The following is a 7,337-nucleotide window of genomic DNA, read 5'->3' as shown; positions in this document are numbered from 1 at the left end:
ACAGGAAGCAAGGGAGGCCCTCTGCAGCCCCAAGGCTCTCGGTGTGGAGGCAGGGCCCTGAGTGCCCTGTGGTCTCGGGGGGTGGAGGGCAGGGGCTGGCCTGGCCACTCCTGGAGCTGGCCTCCTCGAGTCTAGTGACAAAGAGCAGGGTGTGTGGCCATTGCTCAGTCTGACGTCTGTTGCTCAGTGGGCCGGCCCTCGCTTCCTGGCCTGGGTCCTGCTGATGTGGGCAGCAGACCTTCCTGGCGTGAGCGGTCTCCTGCACTGTGCTGCTTGCTGTTTACTAAAGAAGGAATGTGGTGTCTTCGGGACCTGGGGCCCTGTGAGATCACTGCGTCCACCCTCAGGTGGGAGCCCAGGATGATGAGAATCTGTAAAGGCCTCGCGGGGCAGTGCTCCCAGGTAGAAAGGGGGAGGCTCAGCTAAACTTGGATTTCAGATGGACTAGAAATTTTGTTGCTATAAAGTGTGACCCAAATATTGCATGGGATGAAGCTATGCTAAAAAATTCATTGTTTATCTTAAACTCACATTTAATTGTACGTCCTTCACTTTTATTTGCTAAATCTGGCCACGATCCCAAGGGCCTTCTCTGAAGCTTCATTTTGGGAGAAAATGGCCCAGAACAGAAAGCTGGCCCCAGGGCTGGGGGTGGGGCGGTGACAGGTGACAGAGGCGCGCAGGCCTGGCCCGTGATTTATCGTAACACAAGGGGAGGTATTTTCGGCGCCGGCCTCTGCCCAGGCTTAACTCGGGCTTCAGAAGTTTCTTCTCCGAAGCAGCTGGTCTATTTCTAGGGAGCGACTTGCTCGCGTCGTGAGGCTGCCTTTTACTTTTAAGGGTGTTGGGCGGACGGCAAGGAGCAGCGAGGGTCAGGACTCAGGGCCGGCAGAGCGCTGGAGGCTCGGGTAGCGGCGTCAGCTCAGTCCCGCTCGGGAGGCCGGCTGTGCGGCCGCGGCCTTCCGCCGACTCGGCAGGACCCAAGCGGGCGCTGGCTCTCCTCGGGCGTGGAGCCTGCCGAGCTCCGCTGAGCTTCCGCTCTGACCCTGTCCTATGACGAGCAGCTCCAGGAGAGGGTGCTGAGCGGGGCCGGGGGCACAAACGCGGCGTTCACTGAGCAAAGCCTTTAGACACCCGCGTGTCCATCCTCAGAGCAAACTCACAGAGACGGTGGGAAGTCACAGACGAGAGACCCTGGTCAAGGTTGGTGCCAGGACACATGGCTGAGCCAGGACAACAGCCTGCATCCAGCGAAGTCTGGAGAGACAGGGAGAGACAGGGAGATAGAGACAGAGAGACAGGGAGAGACACAGAGACAGAGAGAGAGAGACAGGGAGAGAGAGACAGAGAGAGACAGAAAGACAGAGAGATAGGGAGATACAGAGAGACAGAGAGAGATAGGGAGACAGAGAGAGAGACAGAGACAGAGAGAGACAGAGAGGGAGATAGAGACAGAGATAGAGAGAGATGGGAGATAGACAGAGACAGAGACAGAGAGACAGGGAGAGACAGAGACAGAGAGAGAGACAGAGAGAGATAGGGAGAGACAGAGAGAGATAGGGAGAGACAGAGAGATAGGGAGATAGAGACAGAGACAGAGAGAGATGGGGGGATAGAGAGACAGAGATAGAGAGACAGGGAGAGATAGAGAGACAGAGAGACAGGGACAGTCAGAGACACAGAAAGAGAGACAGGGAGAGACAGAGACAGGGAGACAGAGAGAGACGGGGAGAGGCAGAGACAGAGATGGAGAGACTGGGCGAGGGGACGGAGGGCCTCTCAGAATGCTGAGTGCCCCCAGCCTTTGCTCCTCAGACAGCCCAGGCTCGGGTTGGCCCCCACTTCCCTGAAGGACCCGGCTTTCTGAGGGCCCAGCCAGCCAGATTCTGAGTGAGGAGCATCTTGGGGGCTGAGCCCCCAAGCTGCTCCCCTGGATGGGCTCCTTCCTTCCTCTGGGGCCCTTCCCACTAACCTTGCCGGGAGCCCCCGGGCTCCTGACCCTGAAGCTTCCTGCTCTTGCCTGTACAGCACGCTTCCTGGGGCCTCTGAGGCTCAAGGCCCAGGGAGACCCCAGTTCACACCCCAGGGCCTCTTGGTCCGTCTGTCCTGGGGGACGGCCCAGTTCGTACATGTGGCCACCCCCTCATCCTGACAAGGTTCTTCTGGCCCTGAGCCCCTCCCCGTGAGACAATGATTCCTCCTTGGGGGCTTATTTATTTTTTGTGTTTAATCTCCAGCGTTCCCTGAAATGCTGGCATAATAGGTGCTTAATAAATACCGGTGGACTGAGTGCCCTCTGTGGAGAGAAGCACACTGGGGGTGCCCTCCTGCTAGGCTGTGTAGAGACGTGACTTAAGTGTCGTGGCGTGTCCAGACACTGTGTGCTGACAGGGCTGCAGGGAGGCCCTCAGCTCTGTGGGAGGAGGCCAGGCTCCAGGGTGCCTCCCAGGGCCACGGACAGGCTGGCCTCGGTCCGGAGCCGCCAGAGCCGAGGACCGTTGTGGGGGGCGGGGGCAGGGGGCACAGAGTCAGAGTCAGGGGGAGCTGAGGGCAGTCGTGGGGGGTGGGGCGGGGGGCACAGACCTCTCGGGAGCAGCGCTCGGCCTGCCGGCCCCTCCTGAGGCCTCCTGGGAGCTGCTGGGGGACCCCCGCTTCCGTATCGCACACACTGCCCTCCTCCCTGGTGCTCGCGCCCCAGGGCAGGAGCGGGCAGTGCTGCAGGTCTCCATCTGCCCATGTGTGCTTGAGGGCTCATTCAAGGGGAATTTAGCCAAATCTCATTAGATCTGTTAGTTGGAGGAAAACTGTGGCAAATTAGTGAAAACCAAATAGTTTCACAAAAAATATATATTTAAGAAAAAGCAGTTTACTATTTCAGGTATCGTAGAAGCAGGGTAAAAGAATGTTTTAAGAAAATTAATGTGATTTCAAAAGGAACAGTAGGTGATACTCGGAGTGTCTCTTATTGGCACGTTGGTGTCAATACTTCTACAGTTGACTCTCCCAGAATGATTACACGTGTGCTTTGCTTTTCCTGGGAAAATCCGAGTAAACGTCCACCTGCCATGCTGGGCGGGTCATCTCTTATCAGGCGCTTCACGGCCTCACTGGCTGCAGGATGAATCCATGTCCCCCTGGTCTGTGCTCTCCTCTCATTCCATCCACAGTGACACTGAATACAACTCGTGCCTCATGGAAAACTCCCCCTCATCCTTCAGGGCCCAGACCACAGCACCTCCTCCAGGAAGATGTTGCTCCTCTGGGGTCCGTCGCCTCTCCAGTCTGCAATCTTCACTGGGGTCGATGCATCTTTCGTCTCTTTCCTCTGCTTCTCGCACATTCCTGGCACATGTTAGGTACTTATTGAATTTACACATGGTCAATACGTTTAGAAATGTAAAGAACTGAATTTGTGTTTGCATCATATTTTCTCTGTGTCAGATTTACAGGATTCAAGGCCTCTGTCAGGTACAGCAGAACAATAGCGGGCTTTGTAAGACATGCGCCATCCTTGTTTAACTCCCTGTCTCCCGGGGCCCGTGTGGCGGGTGGTGCTGTTTCCACTGAGCCTCTTTCCTAGAAGCATTAGCCCAGCGTCGTTCGCTGGGCGAGGGCGGGTCCTGGCCGGCCGTCTGCCCTCCGTCTCAGATGACGGTGGTCCCCGCACGTCCCCTCGATAGTCACAGTTCTGCCTCCTGACTCCGGCTGAGAGCCAGGGCCGGGGAGGCTGGAAGCTGGCCCCGCTCTGCAGTTTTCTTGCATCAGAATCTCATCGGCCAACAGGGGAGACTACACTTTGGTTCTCTTGGAAATTTCAGCTAAGAATCTGGCAGTGTCTTACAAAGAGCATACGGCTAAAGGAGGCAGATCTTCACCTTGTGCAGAGCGATGCTTCTCAGGGTCACACCGAGAGCCTGAGCTCCTGCTTCCCACTTACTCAAGGGCCACTAGTCACGTGGACTTGATCTCTGCATTCCTGGTGCCTTCGTCCCGTGAGAACAGTCAGTCGGAAGGTGGACTGCCATGCCGGCCTTGAGAGGTTATATCCTGGTGGCTCTCAGCGTTAGGCCAATTTGTTTTGTCCTTGGGTTGGGTCCTGTGGATCTGATGGCAGAGAGCCAGGCCGAGCGTGCTCTGTGCAAGGGGAGGTCTCACTCAGTTCCTGGGGCCTGACCCAACATGGGTGTGAGTCCACACGACCGCCCGTATTTCCTTCCTCGGGATTGTCTTTTGTTGCAGCTTAAACTTGCCCCTCGAAGGGCTGGTGGTCTGGGCTGTACATGCAGACTTTCAAGAAGTCTGTTTAGGGTCAAGTGGTCAGTTTGAAATAGAGACTCTGATACACACGCTAAACTGATCGATGAGCTGCCTAATGATGAAGCCGGCTGTGTTGCCGGGGTGAACAGAGGCTGGAGAAAGGCTGTCTTAGACGTGTGTGTTTGTTACACGTGTCTGTCGCGTGTCGCGGTTTGTGGTCAGCAGGGGCCTGGGCAGCAGCTCCCCGCGGGCCCACTCCAGCAACGACTCGGCCTCTGCTGGTGTGTCCGCTCCCTGGTCGGTGGGCACAGGAAGGCCTCCTCGGGCGCTCAAGAGGCCCATGGTAGGTGGTCCTGGCTTTCCCCACAGTGAACACCCGCCCCACCGGTGGGGTCCCGCTTCGCAGTAACGGGGCTGGATCTGAGAGCCTGTTGGCTGTGCAGCACAAGCTCCCGGGTGCAGCGGCTTCTGCGGGAGGCCCCCCAACTGAGGGCCCCCTGGCCTGCTGCGGGGCTGGCCTCCTGCTCCATCCGACGTTTCCCGGGAGTCCAGTCCCGGTCAGGGCCTCCATCACACGGCAGACCAGCCTGTTTCTGGGACACAGGGACCCTCCTCCCCGGGCCCTGGAGCCCTGCTGGCTGCCAAGGTTGCTGAGCTTGGCTCGAGCTGCAGCCCCAGGATGGCCTCCAGGGCAGCAAGTGGCTCACCGAGGCCTTCCTGGAGCAGATGCCGTGGCTCCTGTGCTCAAGGGACGAACGGACAGGACCTCCAGGTCCCACAGCGAGGACATGCTGTGCCTCTCCCAGTGGAGGGAGGGGGTGGGGGGCGGTGCCTCCCGGCTCTTCTGGCTGCAGCCGGCCTGGTGCTGAGCTGAGAGTCCCTGCTGCTCACTCGCTCACCCTGTGCCTGGAGAACTGCTGGGCAGGACCAGAGCCTCTGGGGTCCTTGTCCTCTTGGGGCGGGGCCTAAACGGGGGGCGTGCGGGTCCTGTGGCGGGGGTGCAGGGAGCGTGTCCCCACCTGCGTGGACGATGTGGGCCCCAGACTCACCGTGAAGTGACTTCTCCTGCTGGACGCGTCTTGCCCCTGAGGACCCCAGTTACACCAACCCGGAGAGGGCGGAGAGTCACACAGGAGGTGTTCCGCTTGCTCTTCCCCAAACAAATCCTTCTGCTTCTTAGTGCCATCGTGTCATTTTCCAGATGAGAGGCGTCCTTGGAGAGTCAGGAACGAAGCGGCCCCGGGCACAGGAAGCCCGGGAGAGAAATAGAAACGGCGTCTGGACGGCAGACCCAGCTCAGCTGTAGGAGCAAGCTGTCATCTGGTCCCGATCCAGGCAGGGCCTGTTGGCTTCACTTTCATTTTAATTTTATTTGAAGCAAAAAGCAATCATCGGTGACTGTTGGTCCAAGAAGCTCCCCGCGTTTCCTCCTGGGGCTGAGCACTGCCAGCCCTGCCTCCAGGCCTCTTCCTTTCCTCCCCTTTCACCTGAGCGTCTGTGCAGCCATGTCTGGAAAGAGGGTCAGAGCACAGGCCTCGCTGCCATGGGAGGAGCCGTGAGGCTTTTAATTAAAAAGAATTGCGCTCTGAGAGGAAAGCCCCAGGGCGTCATGGCAACCAAGGATTTCCTTCCAGACTCAGTTAAGTGGCTCTGCGCGTGGTCTTAGGAAATCCACCCATTCTCCAGGCGCGGTTTCTCCCATTCGACGTTGCTCTTAGGAAGCAGTCTGCCTCCACATCTCGAGGGCCCTGGAATGGGTGGTGTCGTCTCGACACACGGCAGAGTCTAGCCAAGAGTCATACTTGGTTTGTGCACCCTCGCTGGGAGCTGCCCCAGCCCCTCGGGCATCCTGAACCTTCTGCAGTTCCGGACATGCGATGGGCTTGCTCTCTGCCCGAGAAGCACCAGCCGTAGGGCTAGTCTCTGAGCCTTTGGATTTATGACTCTCTGAGCTGTTTTCCATTCTAAAGGAGATCAGCCCTGGGTGTTCTTTGGAAGAAATGATGCTAAAGCTGAAACTCCAGTACTTTGGCCACCTCATGCGAAGAGTTGACTCATTGGAAAAGACTCTGATGCTGGGAGGGATTGGGGGCAGGAGGAGAAGGGGACGACAGAGGATGAGATGGCTGGATGGCATCACTGACTCGATGGACATGAGTCTGGGTGAACTCCGGGAGTTGGTGATGGACAGGGAGGCCTGGCGTGCTGCGATTCATGGGGTCGTAAAGAGTCGGACACGACTGAGTGACTGAACTAAACTGAACTGAACTGAGCTGTTTTCTTAAAAGTAAAGTGTGCCCAATGAGAGTGTTTAAAAAGATGAGTAAATAAGAATCATTTTTCTTCAGATAAGCCCTTAAGGAAAATGAAAAAGGCCCACAGGCCGCAGATCAGGCCTTGGGGTGAGTGGTTGTGCAGGGTCCTTCTGGAGCCCTGTCTGGGGGTCCCGCCTGCGGTGGGCAGCTGTGGTACCCCAGGGGAAGGTGTGAGACGCTGTGGGTTCTATGCCTCAGGGGTGACTCTGGCTACTGCTCTGTCGCGAGAGGCTCTTAGAGAAGCAGAGAGAATCTGCCTGCATAGCACCCGGGACAGGCAACTCCCAAAGTAGAAAAGTGAAGCTCCAAGACTCTGCGACAGCCACGGCCGCTTCCCTGGCCCCCGACAGACTGACATCTCAAAGTCGCAGCCGGGCATCTCAGTGCGGCCGCCGCTCCTGAGCGCGGGCATCTGTGAATGTTTGCACCGGAGGCGGTGAGTGTGGTGTGGTGGTCCTGCCTCAGTTCCCCGCTAGCTGCCCCGTCAAGAGCCATCTGAGCTCCCGTGACTGAGTCACTCCCAACTTCAAGGGAGGAGTCTGTCTTTTGGGTGAGAAGCAAAGCTTGAGTCAGAGGCTGGATTCTGGTCTGGGTTTGGGCTTGGCCCGTATCTCCCGAGCCCTGACTGTAACAGGGAATCTGTGTTCCTGGGTGGGGGGCAGTCGGCCTCCCACCACGGGTCCAGTCAAGGGCATTTAGTGGCCCTTTAGTGGCCTAGACGAGACCGGGGCCTGTCCAGAGCCTGGGGGAGGACAGGTCCCTCTG

At 57.8% G+C, this 7,337-nt stretch overlaps 1 long non-coding RNA gene across 1 annotated transcript; it reads left to right on the top strand.

The window, feature by feature from the left end:
* Positions 1-742: 742 nt before the first annotated feature.
* Positions 743-7,000, top strand: LOC129619515 (uncharacterized). Its single transcript, XR_008697923.1, has 3 exons — positions 743-1,203; positions 3,219-3,356; positions 5,459-7,000. It is a non-coding gene; the product is annotated as an uncharacterized LOC129619515 (long non-coding RNA).
* The last annotated feature ends 337 nt before the right edge of the window (positions 7,001-7,337 follow it).

Source organism: Bubalus kerabau, chromosome 9 (genome assembly GCF_029407905.1).
Source record: "Bubalus kerabau isolate K-KA32 ecotype Philippines breed swamp buffalo chromosome 9, PCC_UOA_SB_1v2, whole genome shotgun sequence".
NCBI lineage: Eukaryota > Metazoa > Chordata > Mammalia > Artiodactyla > Bovidae > Bubalus > Bubalus kerabau.
Note: the sequence above shows the minus strand (reverse complement) of the source record. Positions and strands in the feature narration are given on the sequence as shown.